Below are 15144 nucleotides of genomic sequence, written 5' to 3'. Positions count from 1 at the left end.
TTTTGGGGGGCATTGTCACTGGACTATGAGCCAACTACTGTACAATAGTGTTCATTCCCCACCTTGTTTGATTCAGAGTGTAGCTGGATGATTTCTCGTGAATGAACGGGCAATAGCCTGTGTCACTTTCGGGCTGGGCGATAAAACAGGATATCCTGAAATAACTTTCCCTCGATAGAAATAGGCTACAAGATGCGGCCGATAGAAAGTGGATAGGTTTCATTCATCCATGTTTTGACAGACAACACAAACAACCAGTGACAGGGACGGACTGGCCATAGGGCAATATGGGCAAATGCCACAACAGCCGCGACCGAAGATGCAGCCGTGCTGATGTGACCGCAAAAAAAAAAAAAAGTCAGTCGGGGTCAGCTGGTTTACAGCCGGCCGACACTGAAACACTTGAGACACAATAACATTAGTAACGCAAGAAAGGTATAGTTCACTTAGTAGAGCAGCTCTCACTGTAAGCAAAGATTTTATTTCAGTCTGGGATCGAATCCCAACGTGCAGTTTTAGTGAACAATGCATTTTCTCTTATCATCATTATTATGATCACTGATATAGCCTATATGTGCGTTGTGTGTTTGTGTAATGCAGGGGTGCTTTAAAAAAACACAGTTGTCTGGACAGCAGGCATTTTTCTCACAACCGACCTCAAAAGCGAGGGCAGGTCCGCCGAAGCATCATTCCGGGTGTTGTCTTTGTTGTTACTTTGTTGCCGCTCTACAGAGCGCACATGGCTACTTAATTATGCCCGTGCTGGGGTCATTCCTATGTTCCCACAGCCCTATGTTCCCTCAGCCCTATGTTCCCTCATTTCTAACTTTTGTTGTCACTGAAAATTAGGCCCTATGTTCCCTCAGCCCTTTGGTCCCACCATTGATTGGGTTTAGGCAATGAAGAAAGGAGTTGGTTAAGTTTAGTAAAAAGACCAGGTAGAGGCTAGACAGGCCAGATAGGTAGAGTCCAGATAGGTAGAGAGAGTCCAGAGGGAACATAGGGCTGAGGGAACATAGGCACGCTCCCCACGTGCTGACCATATATGGTTGTGAGGCATTCTGGGGGTGGAATATGAGGTGTGTTCATGTCCGCACCATTCTTGGGTCCGGTGTGATTTATCAATGGAATATTGCGGAGAGTTGTGCGCACGCACAGCAGTGTTTCCCACAGAAAAAATAAATGAATAAATAAATGTGTCCACGTCTCACGTGTGTTTACGTGCGGTGCGCCCGCACGCGAGAGAGGCGGCAGGTTGAGAGGCTGACTGGCGGAGATGAGAGATGGTGAAACGCTAGCATGATTATTTAAAAAACACCATCTCTGATCTCTGCCCGCACATAGACAGACACAGGTTCACATACAGACAGGGGCGCACGGTAAATGCAGCTGCAGCGCTATGAAACTAGAGCAACATCAACTCTCATATTTAAATTGTGTTTTATATTGATTTCATATAGGCTATTTCACTGATTGCAATTAGGCTATAGAATGCGAGTGTGTGTTTTATTGAAAGCGAGGCTGGGTGAAAATCGCTACAGTGGGGTTTATATGCAACGGTCTGTAGGACCAGCTTAATAGATACATCAGCGACACATTAGCACCTTCATTTATCTCTGACCAATAGGTGTGCTTGTGGATACTTCACTCAAGTAGGCTACAGCCCTGCCCCCCACAGAACTTCACACAGCTGTTCAGTCAGCTTTGAACAGAAAAACCGGTTCTTACAGTAGCTACCTCTCCTCACACTTTTCAGTTCATAAGTGTCATAAGCCGGAGGACAAAACTGTAGGCTACATTGTTTCGTTTCATTTCGTTAAGTGAAAATCATCTCTGAATTATGGAACTAAAAATAAAATAGGCCTATCATTTAAAAAAAAGATCCTATGATATTTAGCCTAATTGCATTATTTTTATTCAAATGTGACAGACCTTTATCTACCTAAACAGAGGGTAACATAAATAAATATCCTGTTTTGTTATTTTCTGGAAACTGTTACATTATGTAACGTGACCGCGGCACTCCCCCCCCCCCTCTCTCCCTCCCAAATTGGGCACATTATGATAAATATAACTGTAGATGAAAACAATAATTGAAGAAAAAAATAAGCTATTGTCGGCCCGAGGTATCAATGCCCAGAAATCGAATGTTTCATTTGTGTAAGTTGTAAGCTTCAGAAACCATCATACATGGAAAAGTCACGGACTGAGAGACCTGTAGCCTAGTTTTAATGTAAACAAAGTCATTTACGTAAGAAAAACACAAACGTCTGTGTGAGACCATCTGGGTGGTTCTAGTGTTAACATTAGCCTAATGAAGAATGAAGAAAACACGTTACAAATGAACTATGACCGAATTGACAGCAGAAACAGTGTGCACTTATCTCAAGGAAATTTAAATCGAATGCAACTGTAACTTGTAATCCAAGAGGCTGATGAGAGGTGAAACGTCTTCCTAGACAAATAACCAAGTCCAGTTGCATTCGATTTAAATTTCCTTGAGATAACTACGACCGGGAGTCCGGGACAAACGAGAATATTCACAGGCTTAGTGCATGTGCACACGCCGGCCGGAGTCACTCGCAACAATGTAGCTTTCCCTCGATTAAAGTAGTTCTGTCATCTCCCACTTTGTACCGGATAAGAGACAGCACCCGACATATATGCTAAATGTTTCGATGCAACAAAGTCACTGTTAACAAAATCAGCATCTAATCTGTCCCTTCAAGAGCAGCTGCTGACAGATGTGCATTATTGCTCCGCTCGTGAGTCCAGCAGCATCGGGTCCAGGCTGCTGGCACGGACGTAGCAGCTTAGAAACTAACGAGCGATCGTGGGCTGAGTGGATTGTTATATTCACCAGAACTTGCAAAAAATAGATGTGAGACAATTTACTCAAACTTGGAGCCAGACCCGGCCAGGCTACAGGAGAGATCAAAAATATGCAGGGGATCCCCAAAAGGCTGAGAACCACTGATCCTGTTGAACGTAGGCTGCTGTAACCACTGTGAAATAATAAAAAAACAACATTGATCTGATTGACCGGCGTAGCGGTCCCTCTCTCCATTCACTCTCTAGCCCTCTCGACCACAACTGCAAATGAAGTAGCCTATGGCCTATGAACAGCGCCTATGAACAGCGCCACTCTCCATTGCAGCTACGTTGTGGTCAAACGTGGAATTATCCCAAAATCTTTTGAGCTGCATCTCAGTACGATGCTTCCACCTAGTGGCTACAGTGTGACCTACAATTTCACGCAACGCGTGAATCACGCTTTCCGTGAAGGAAACGTCCAAATGAAACTAGTACCACTGTACTTAACGGCACAGTGTGTCCACCACATAAACAGATACAGTAATTAACACAGAACCCAGAAACTACTGAATGAATGACTGAAAACAAACCTGGGTTCAGAGCACCGCCATGTTGGGCTGCATGGAGCGCTCATAGAATTCTGAGGAGAGGGAGGAGATGTCGCGTTTTGGCTAAAAATAGATTTTACGCTTATCGCGGTTTGGAGGGCAACTGCATCTTGTGGTGCCTTTTAAACGGGAACTGCCCATTGGTCCGACCTCCCATTGGTTCGACCTCCCGTTACTCCGACAAAATCAACCACAAGTCGGACCAATAGGAGGTCGAACCAATGGGTGGTCCCGTTAGTTTGAACTGTCATCGCTACTTTCTGACAAGCTCTTCCATTGATAGGAGCATGCAGCTTTCTCTCTCTCTCTCTCTCTCTCTCTCTCTCTCTCTGTGATAGAGAGCAAAATTACGAGAATTACTGAGAGAGAGCTCTCAGAAACACACAAACGCACATCACACACACACGCGGCCCAGAAAGGAGCCAGATCATGTCAGATCGCGCACAATCATCATAAATGCTGATCAAGATGTGTAAACTGATAATCAAAGCCCCCCCTCCCAGAGTACAGAGTAAAAGAAAAACACTTTTTTTTTCTCCCCCCCCTCCGCTCGAGTGTGGCTGAACCAGGCTTGAGCTCACTTCACGGACGCGAGCCTGCTGCAGCCGCTGCTCCTGCTGACAGCAGAGTGAAAAAGTAAATTTTGCTTTGGTTAGGTTCAGGCAATGAAGAAAGGAGTTGGTTAAGTTTAGTAAAAACACCAGGTAGAGGCTAGACAGGCTGGAAGCATAATGAGCGTTATTAATATGAAGTGCTTGTTTTGCACATGATCCGTTTGATCCCAGAAAGGAAAAAAGGATCAATGCGCAGCTTCCGTTTCCTTTCTGATTGCGTCCGTCTGTCTGTTTGGAGTTGGAGAGAGAGGGAGAGAGAGAGAGAGAGAGAGAGAGAGAGAGAGAGAACCCAATCCACCTGTCTGTATACCTGTCTGTAATGTAAGTTTGATTTGATATGAGTGTCAAGGTTTAATTATGGACACTAATGAGCGCACAGCAGTGCGTAAAAGTCGTGCGTAATGACAGCTCCTCGTTGGTGAAACACAATAAACTGCACCTCTTCTTCCACGTGTTTCTTATTGACAGGTGGCGCCTATATGAATAATTATATGAATGCATAGTGAACGGTAAGAATGGAGAGTTGGACTAATGCTAACCAGTCCAGTTCGAACTAATGAGGACCTCCCATTAGTTCGAACTCTCATTACTCCGATTGTCGGACCAATGGGAGTTCGTCAGTTCGAACCAATGGGAGGTCGAACCCTTTTAAACAGGGAAATGTAGCGATTTGACGTGATACGTTGATGGAGACAGCAAAATGGCGTGACAAACTCATTTTTTTTTAAAAATTTGGCGTTTATCGCGTTTTGGAAATGAGCTCTTCATTTGTTATTACATTGTTTTTAAAATCAATTCATTTTTACTTGACCTTTATTTAACCTGATACCTGAGAACCCGGTTGAGATGACACTGACAATCGTTTTCAGCAGCGTCCTGCTGCCCCAAGTGACGATAATAACTATTTATCATTATTAAATATAATTAGATTCTCTTATTTTCATACATACTGTTTCTTAACTGTTATTTTTGTTTGTTAGAAACATTATAGTCCATGTAAAAATCACTTAGGGCCGGATTTACTAAAGGTTTGCGTGTATTAAAACGTGTGCAAACGTGATTGCACGCGCAAACACATGTGGAACCTGATCTACTAACCGGACGCACCGAGGATTGCGTCCCTCACACGGGCAGAATAGCACGTGCGATCCATTTAGCGTGTTTGCCTTGATGAATATGTAAATATGGGCGTTTCAGCCAGAACGTGCAAAATACTGGGAGGAGTAGATGCAAATAGATTTATTTAGCGTGTGCAATGTGATTTACCAAACCAGGAAGAGATTGCGGTGGCTGTTTTTGCGTCTTTATTCACCACGTCTGAAAACCATGTACTAACTGATACAACTTTGCCAAAACGTATGCGTTTATTGATTTGATACCTGTCAGAGCCCCATGATCTTACATCTCTGCATTTCCTCACGTCTGGGTAATTCTGTAATAGTTTTTCATAGGGATGAGCGAGTACAGCATTATCTGTATCTGTATCTGTATCTGTTAACCATATGAATTATCTGTATCTGTATCTGTACTCGGAGTGGGCGGGGCCTAAACCGGAAGTGGGCGGGGTTTAACCCAGAAGTGGGTCGGGTTGTCTTGAAATGGGCGAGGCTTTAACTGGCATGTTATTTTAAGCATGCAATTGACATGTATTGATCAGAAATTGTTATATTTATTGCTGATTAGAAAACTGTTTACAGGACAGCATCAACATCGAGCTTCAGATCAATGGTTTTGATCACGATAGCAAACAAACTATTCATTTACACAACAAGTTTTGCAACAATGAATACAACACATGTGGTTGCAATTATTAAAGTAAAATGTAATGAACAAGAGTTTTCATACTCAACATAACTTTCTTTTTTTTTACTTTAATTTTTAATTTTTTTTTTATTTCCATACCGTGTGTGTGTGTGTGTGAGTAAGAGAGAGACAGAGACAGCTGAATGTCAGCTACTCTGTGTATCACTGATCATGAGAGAGAGAGGAGGGGGGAGAGGGGAGGGAGAGAGAGAGAGAGAGAGAGAGTGTGTGTGTAGCTTAATTTGTAATAGGCCTATTATTTATACCACTACTATTTTTTTTAAAGAAATTCAGCAAGAAAGTGTCAGACACTGAACTGCTGAACTGGTTAGAGCCAGCTGACGGTTTAAAAAAAAAAAAAAACTCCGACGAACGGCAGGGAGAGGGAGAGCGTGTGTGAAAAAAAAAAAAAAAAAAAACCTCCGACAGGCAGAGACGCAACGCGAGTCGGCACCACGTCTGAACGAACCCACTTTTACCAGAACTCTACTGGTTAATAAGTAAGTAACTGAAGTATTAACAAACCTGAAGCTGAAGAAACCCTAAACATTAAGGGTAAAGACCGGCGAACATGAGTGACTGAGGGAGAGACAGAGAGAGACAGAGAGCTGTCAGCTGTTCTGTGTGTGAGTGATCAGAGCGGGACACAGCAACTCACCTGCATGTGTGTAGGGGAGGGGCTGTAGCCTATCACAGAACGCAGGACACAGTCAGCTACCCAATGAGGATTTTCATTCAATCTTTTTTTTTTTTTTTTTCCGAGCACAGATATTGACTCGTATTACTCGTTTAATACTCGTACTCGGCAAAAGTGCTTTATCCGTACCGGATACTCGTTTCAGCCGAGTATCCGGCTCAACTCTAGTTTTTCAGCCGTGTTAAAAGTCTTTTACGCGCCATTACGCACGGTCTGTCCTGCATTGCGCTCCTCTCCTCTCCTCTCACCTGGCTGCTCAGCTCCGTCTCTCGGTCCCGGTCCCGGACTGAGACACGTCACCGCTGCCTTCACCCGTCTTTGATCTGGTCAGTGGTCAGAGCGTTTAGATCCGTGTGTCCCACCTGAGCTCTCTATTAATCCACTCGATCATGGGCGGCACACACACACACACACATATTACAGGTGTGTGATTGTCGCTGCAGCTGCTGCCTGTTCGTCACTATATGACGAGTTGGGCCCTGTAGCGATTTGTGTTTATTTATCTAAACAGAGCGCGAGAGAGATGAACACACATGCTGTCATTGTATGCATCGGATCAAATGTCATTCTGTCCCTTCGTCCGTCCAGCTCTCTGTCCACTCTCTCCATGGCGGAAACGATTACACGCGCAAAACCCTCATTTACATATTGCGGTTTGCACGTGTTTTCATTTAGCGGGTTACTCTTAGTAGATCACCTGTTTTGCGTGCACTAACCAAACTCGCAATATTATAGCGGGCGCAAACAATATAGCGCTCGCTATCTGGGATCTTAGTAAATCCGGCCCTTAATGTTATACAAATAACATACAAATTTTGGTGGGGTGCAGAGGCTTTGCTGCCCGCTCCTTGTGTGGGATCTATACCCGTCTCTGCATCACAGGAGCTGCGAATCAAGTCCAGGGGTTAAAGTTCTTCGTCGCCATGACAGATTTCCGTCAATGGGGGAAAAAAAGGCTACACGTGTTTTTGTTGTGATTTACTAACGCTGCTCTCAACCAATAAATCTAGCCATGACCGTTGTATTAACCTAGTGGTTCTCAACGGGGAGGTGGGGAGGTGGTGGTGGTGGTGGTGGTGGTGGTGGTGGTGGTGGTGGGGGGGGGGGGGGGGGGGGGGGGGGGGGGGGGGGGGGGGGGGGGGGGGGGGGGGGGGGGGGGGGTGCGAGCACAGGAGGGGAGGGTGGAGGTCGGCTCCCGGTCGGTAATTTCTCCTGCTAATCAGTGAAGTAAAAAAAGTAAGATTGTGGGGGATATTTTTCGCACTGTCTGGCAACCCTGGCCTGCCTGCGTGTATGAGCCCGGTGATGTGACTCAGACTGCGTTTACACGTGCCCGGCTATTTTCATAAACGGACATTTCACCCTCTCCGTTTATAAAAAACACTGCGTGCACACCAGTCCGTTTTCAGAAAACGTTTCGTTTACACTAACCCGTGTATATATGCCGTCAAGAGCATGCCAAACCTGTAGGTGGCAGTGTAGCGAGAAGCTCAAGCCCACGTCAGCCAATCAGAATCCCGCACATGATCCCGCATAGCAACCTGATAGCAACAGCAACAACAACAACAACGTCACTTGCCCTCCTTGTGTGTAAAGTTTTAATATTTTTTCATGCGAGAAAGTAACTGTTTAGGTGCCAAATATACGGCCAGTTTATCCAGATGACGGCTGTTTAGAAGTTTGCTCCGATGTTTCTCGGAGAGGTGAAGCTTTTTTTCTTTTTTCGGAGAAGTGAAGCTCCACGTGTGGAGCAACGACCGGGACATCACAGAGACAGTGTCCGCTCTGCAATGCTGCTCGGTCGGCCAGCCTCTGTCGTCCTCCCGTGGGACAAAACTATCGCTAATTAACTTACCCGCAGGTTTTTAGAGGTTTACCACCGGCTGGTTAAATTATTTTTAGGAGATAAATGTTGGTCTCATTGATGAAATCTAACAATTGTGGCAGTAGCAGTTTGTTTGAATGAAAAGTGAAGCTTCATGTGTGTTAACTGTTACTGGACAGAAGAGCAGCTCAGCCTCGGGACTCTGTACGGAAATCACCCCATTTAACGTTATGTTACATCAATAAATAAATGTTTTACAATGAACACATCAGTCTGCATTAAATTTTATCATTATTATTATTGATTTATTTTATTAAGTTATGTAATATGGTTACGGTTAGACGCAGTGTGCGAAATACCCATCAATATTCGGGGGGGTCCCTAACTCGCGATTGTTGCGCAATACCGTTATTTTTTTTTCTTTTTATAAAGTAGGATTATAACATTACAATAAGCCAAGAAAATTAGCCTATAGCCTAAAAAGGAGAGGCAAAGTTGTGCACTACAATGCAGAAAGTAATTGACAATAAATAGACGATAATTCAAATAAATAAAAGACAATAATTGGCACCACACTGGCGCACTTGAACAATGAATAAATGCCAGGTATAGGAGACTGGCGCGTGATCAGGGCGATGCAGAAACGAATAGACAATAATTAAAATGAATGAAAGACACCAAACTCGTGCACTCAAATAACAGCCAACTGTATAAATCTGGAGATCGGAGACTGACGTGCAATTATGTGCACGAGATCCTCAGCCTGCAACTAGGCTATGACCGATCATGTAACCTTATCTAACCATCCATCTGGCAAATACGTTTAAACACAGCATTGAACACATCCACAAATCACATTCGTATAACGGGCCATCATGAAAATTAAAAAAGCACAGACAAATAGCTCACAACAGGCGCCTGGCCAAACAACACCACTGGGGGTTCAGGCCATAGTATGCTGAAGCAGGCTAGCCTCTTACCTCAAGTTATTTTCCTGCCTTAATGTCAAGCCAAGGATTGCGGTATTTCCATTACCCCACCTGTTTAGGTGTAAAAAAAGAAAAAAAAAGAAAAGCGGCCAATCACCAGTGCCAGCAGCAGGGGCTGCGGCTACGTCTTCAGAGCACTCAGCCTCAACTTCACTTTCTTCGGCAGAGGGTGGGAGAGGAACGGGATCCTCTGTTCTGATAGCGAGTGGGCTCGACTCTTGCGCTGGGCTGGCGCACATGGCTAATTTGCATAATGCGCAGGTGACATGGTTCAGCTTAATGTTAAACGAATAAATGTTTTGAATTATGAATACTGGACATGGTCATCTTAAACACATTTAATTGACCACAATAAAATTATTATATTATATTATATTATTTATTTTTTGACAAGATTGAGACCCCCCTCAGATTTTGCTTTTGAGTCTTTCAGGGGGTCTCAAGGGGTTAATCGGGGGGGTCCGACCCCCCCAAACCCCCCCGTATTTCGCACTATGGTTAAACGTCAGAGTCTGACGTCGGCTACCCAAATCTCAGTTTTTCTCTGTTTACATGCAAACGTGAAAACTGAGTTTTCCAAAATCTCCACCCTGGCCGGCGTTTTTAAAAAGCATCGTTTTCAGGGGCGTTTTCTCCGTTTGCGTGTAAACGGAGGGTGCAAACGATGGTTAATGTCTCCGTTTTACAAACGGGGCCTCAGTCACTCGCTGGAGGCAGATACCGGTCATGATACCGGTATGTTGTAGTGTTGGGTCTCCTGCCGCTGTTGACGTCGGCACCTGTTGTTCCATGTTGTTCCGGGGGGGCAACCGCAATTCCGACATGCCGCCACTCCGACATTAGGCCCTAATTGTCGGAATGGCAACACTTTTCCCTTTAATAAAAGTCCCATCATTCCGACAATTTTCGTCTCCTAAGGTCGGAATGGCGGTATTTTTTTCTTTTTTAAACGTGTTGCCATTCCGACAAATCTTTTAAAAGCCTACCCCCCCCCCCCCCCCCCCCCCCCCTCAAAAATAAATAAATAAATAGGCCTAACACGATTTTGCACTAATGATATGCCGGCGCAAAATAGCAGTTTGTCCAGTGCATCTCATTAAAGCACACAGATTGGTCAGATAATTCAAACGGCAGACGATTTCAAAGCTTCAGATTTTAAGCAGAGGGACTCCACAACCTCGTAAACCAACAAAGGAGGAGATAGGCCTTGAACGGGAAGCAGACCGTGCTTTCAATCTCCGAACCCACTTGTCGCACTTTAGAAAATATAATTCAGGGGGAAAAAAGGCTTACAAACATGGACCAAAACGGCTCCAAAATACGCACAAAAATCCAAAAGAAACGAACATTAACTAAAAGATTAACTAAACAGGTCGGTGTTTTACGCATGCCTCTGTGCGTCTGGCACACGCGTCTTGGAGCTCTCCCACATTGGTTTGTGAATGAAAACTATATGTTCAGCTCCCCTTACATGTGAAATGTATTATTTATTATTATTATTATCATTATTATTGCTGTACGAGTCAAATACGACGCAGACGCTCGAAACGTTGTCTTTTGAATTAAAAAATATATACATATATTTTTCAACTTCGGGAGAAGACGGTGTTGAGTTCTCTTTCTGCCTCATATATGGACAGTGCCATGGATTTATCGGTGAAGAGTGAACTGCTGATATTTTGTAGTGCTGAACTATGACCAAGCGCGCTGTCCGCTGTCTCAGTGCTGAAATGAGAGAGAGAGAGAGACAATGACTCTTTATTTCCTTTTTTCCATGGACCTGCTTGTCTGTTGATTACTGTACGCAACGAAATGTCTTTTTACATGTAAGCGGAGCTGAACAGGCAGACGCACAGTGGCATGCGTAAAACACATATTTTGACTACTTCATGCTGTTGTTATTTTTTTTAAAGTTACCTTTCGTTTCCTTTGGATTTTTTTGCGTATTATGAAGCTGGTCCATGTTTGTAAGCCTAAGAGTAAATTCCCCAAAGTTGCAACAACTTGTAGTGATCCACTGGGTTTTGCCTGGCCAGCTGAGGTAGTTGGTTTGCAGGTTTGCTCTCCAGGTTTTCATTGTGTATTAGGCCAGGGAAATGATCAATTATCCTTGTGGTTTGCGCACGGGGACGTGCGGACCTTTAATGAATTAATGAATGAATGTTTCTTTTTTGCTGTAAGTTGTGTGCGTAATGCGTAAAAGTGCATTAGTGGGACCGAGGCTTTAAATGGGGAAGTGACGTGGTGAGAGGGGAGGAGAGTGAGAGACACAGTCGGCGTTTGGACGGCTGGCGTGGCGGCAATTCCAAAGCGGCATAGTGGATTCTTTTTCCCGGTGGATTACCCTGTGGATCATAAAGGCCCGTTTGGACACCGCACGGCGGGCCCGTTTTCAGCCAAGCGGGACGAGGGAGAGGACTGGCGTGGTCACCTCGGCGGAGCCACGGCGTCTCTCTTGTGTGGACAGTAGGACAAACAAACTCTCTCTCACTCACCCTCACCATGCGCCAACACACACACGCACGCACACACATCGCGCACCCCCGCACACACACATACACGCCGGCACGGACAGTGACTGTGCTCAGACTAAGTAGCGACTTTGATTATTGTTTCCCTGGACGCCCCAGTAGCGCGAGCCTAGGTCCGCCTGCAGCAGGACTGCGTTGTGCCAGTTGGGGAATTGTTACAAACTGACATCGGAGTGTGTGATTGTAAATGGCGAGACTTTGTGTTTGTTTATTTATTAAGCTTCCACTGACTGTATCACATCTGTACACATGTCTTAAAACATGAAAAAAAAACAAAAAAAAACGGAAACACACACACACACATACACACACCCTAACCACCGCTCGGAGTAACGCACATTTCCTTATGGAAATTAAAGCCTTGTCGGAATGGCGGGACGAAACTGTCGGAATGGCAGGACGTTTGCATGTCGGAATGGTGGTATGTCTGAATGGTGACATGTCTGAATAGCAGAATGTCGGAGTGGCGGTATGTCGGAGTGGCAGCATGTTGGAATGGCAGCATGTAACCGCTGTTCCGAGTGGCCGCGGTCCGAGCGGACGTGGCGGTGCGCATTCGGTTTCTTTTCTTCTTCTTTTTACCGTGCATGTCCGCGGTGCACCGCTGCACGGACAAATAGCAGAGGAAACGGGCCTTTGAATGGCTGGTCCAGACCCCTAGATTAATGCCTTGAGATTTGTTTTTGGTCCCCACTAGACCAGTTCTGAGTTCAGTTTAAGTTTCATACACTCCAGCCATTCTTGCCTTGTTGCCTTACAATGATAGGAAGCTTAGTCAGTAGGCCTACTCAATGTTTTGGTCTGAAATCAATCAATTTGTATGTTTCGGGCATGTCAATTTAAATCATCATCATCACACTTCATCTTAGTTCAGATAATACAATACACATGGCCAAAAGGGAAAGCGGGAGAAGCAAAAGCTTATCTAGTCCCGCCCCCATTACCCACAGAATTAAAATCTTTATCATAATCTTTTTTTCTTCTTTTTGCTCTTTTTTTTTCTTTTTTTTTACATTTTGATATAACATTCTTTTACTTATGACATTTTGACAACATGTTACAGCAGTAGGTAGTATACAGATCATATCATAATCTTTTCTTTTGTTTTTGCTTTTTTTTTTTACATTTTGATATAACATTCTTTTACTTATGACATTTTGACATAACATGTTACAGCAGTAGGTAGTATACAGAGCTGAAGTTTAGCTCTAGACAGTACATACAGATTACGTGTGTGTTTGCACATGTGTCCATATTTGTCCGTCATGAGTGAACAACAGTCTCATCTTGTAGCCTGACATGTCACAAAGTCACAGAATGGTCCAATTGACAGGGTTCCAGGGTGCCATTCCGAAGGGCCGCCACTCCGAACGTTTACTTTAATTTGTCGGAATGCCGACCCTTAATTATTTATGGGAAAAGGGTGCCATTACGAACCTGAAAGAAAGGGTGCCATTCCGAACCTGAAAAAATCTTGAATGGTTTACGGCACGGAGTAAATAAGCCTAATTGCGGTGGTAGCGTAGTGGTCAGAGCATCTGCTTTTGACGCGGTGGATCAGGGTTCGACTCCCGGGGGAGATACATATTAACTGCGATTTTATTGGCCTCTACCTAACCTTTTTACTAAACTTAACCAACTCCTTTCTACATTGCCTAAACCTAACCAAAGCACAGAGCAAGGACATTTATTTTCAGCAGGAGTGCCGCGGCTGCATCAGACCATGGATGTAATGCATCAGACTCGCACCTGGGTGAAACTTTGGAGGGGGAGGGGGAGGGGCCGGTCGGGCGCTGTCCCCGCGGCGCGTCGTGTCAAGCCGGGCAGGAAGTCAAACCACGAGAGAATCCGGTCAATTTTCAAAATAAAACACATTCGGAACGGCGGCCCCTCGGGAAGTTCGAAATGACGGACCTTCGGGAATTTTCGGACTGGCAGACCGTCGGAATGGCGGTCCTTCGGAATGGCGGTCGCCCCCCAATTGACAGAGAGCAAAGTCCAGTGTACTTATTTTTTGTTGGGATGGTGTGAGAGCCCTTTTATGCCATTTTCTTTTATTCATCCATCTCCTCTGCAAAACAGAGTACACCAGAATGTTATTCTCAGAGTACACCAGAATGCTTCATTTATGTGTTAAAATCACCATTTCTTTCTGGGGGGGAAAGCCCCCAGACCCCCCTATAGGTGACCCACCTTTTTGACCACTTCAGAGCTTGCAGGCAGTGTGCATCTTCAGGTTTATGCATATGCAGAATCATTTATTGAAGAATCAAAGAAACAACACTTTTAGAACAAGGTTCCCTCATCAGGTTTAAAATACAAGGCAAAAATGACGACATGAGGAACGCTTAGTGGGGGGGGGGGGGGCTTGCAAAAAAAAATTCAGTCAAAAGATTTTTTTTTGCTTTAACCCCTGCAAGTCCACCTCAGAGGCTGCTAAGAGGGCATCCAGGTGGATTTGGATCAAAAGGTCAGAAAAGTGGGCCAACGCTGCTGGGACACAAGCCAGGGCCTGATCAACCCTGGCTGGGTCACCTGAGGGTGTGGTTGATGTTGCGAGACCCGAAACACCCTTTGATCTCAGGAAACATCACTAATGATGTGTCCCAGCGCACCCACATATGTATTTATACACTGCATATTATGTATATATCATATTATATCATACTATGGCATCATGACAGTATCATTACAGTGTAGTATGTTTTGCTTATGAGGCAACAACAATGGATGTTTATTCCTTTGATGGATAAAGCGTACAGTTCATTGAAAATGTCATGACTATTTAATTTTCTACCTCCATTACAAGTAAAGACCACCACAGTATTTTTCTTTTAGATATTTAATTGTTATTGAAAACACGGCCAGAACAAAACAAACAAAACAAAATAAAAAATGTACACGCCCAAACTATAATACAACAAACAATAATTTGAGTTTATTTTGTTATTTACATTTCTTCTCATATTCACTCCAATTTGCTGAGGACCCCCTAGCTACCCCAGGCGGCCCCGGCCCCCACTTTGAAAACCACTGGGCTCATGGGTGCAGATCCCGGAGGGGACTTCTGAAAAACTGCTGACATGAAGTTTGCATTTAACAAGACTGCAGTTCTTGTTTTCTTGTAACATAAACTTTGCTACTCTGTTTTGTTACATGTAGGCCTACATTTTATAAAATATTGTCACTGGTAAAATAAAGATACATACATATAACCCACATATAACTTTGACAACGGTTAATTAACTTTTTCAGTTCCTCAA

This window comes from Trachurus trachurus (assembly GCF_905171665.1).
Source record: "Trachurus trachurus genome assembly, chromosome: 11".
Lineage (NCBI taxonomy): Eukaryota > Metazoa > Chordata > Actinopteri > Carangiformes > Carangidae > Trachurus > Trachurus trachurus.
The sequence above is the reverse complement of the archived record's forward strand: the minus strand, read 5'-3'. Positions refer to the sequence as shown.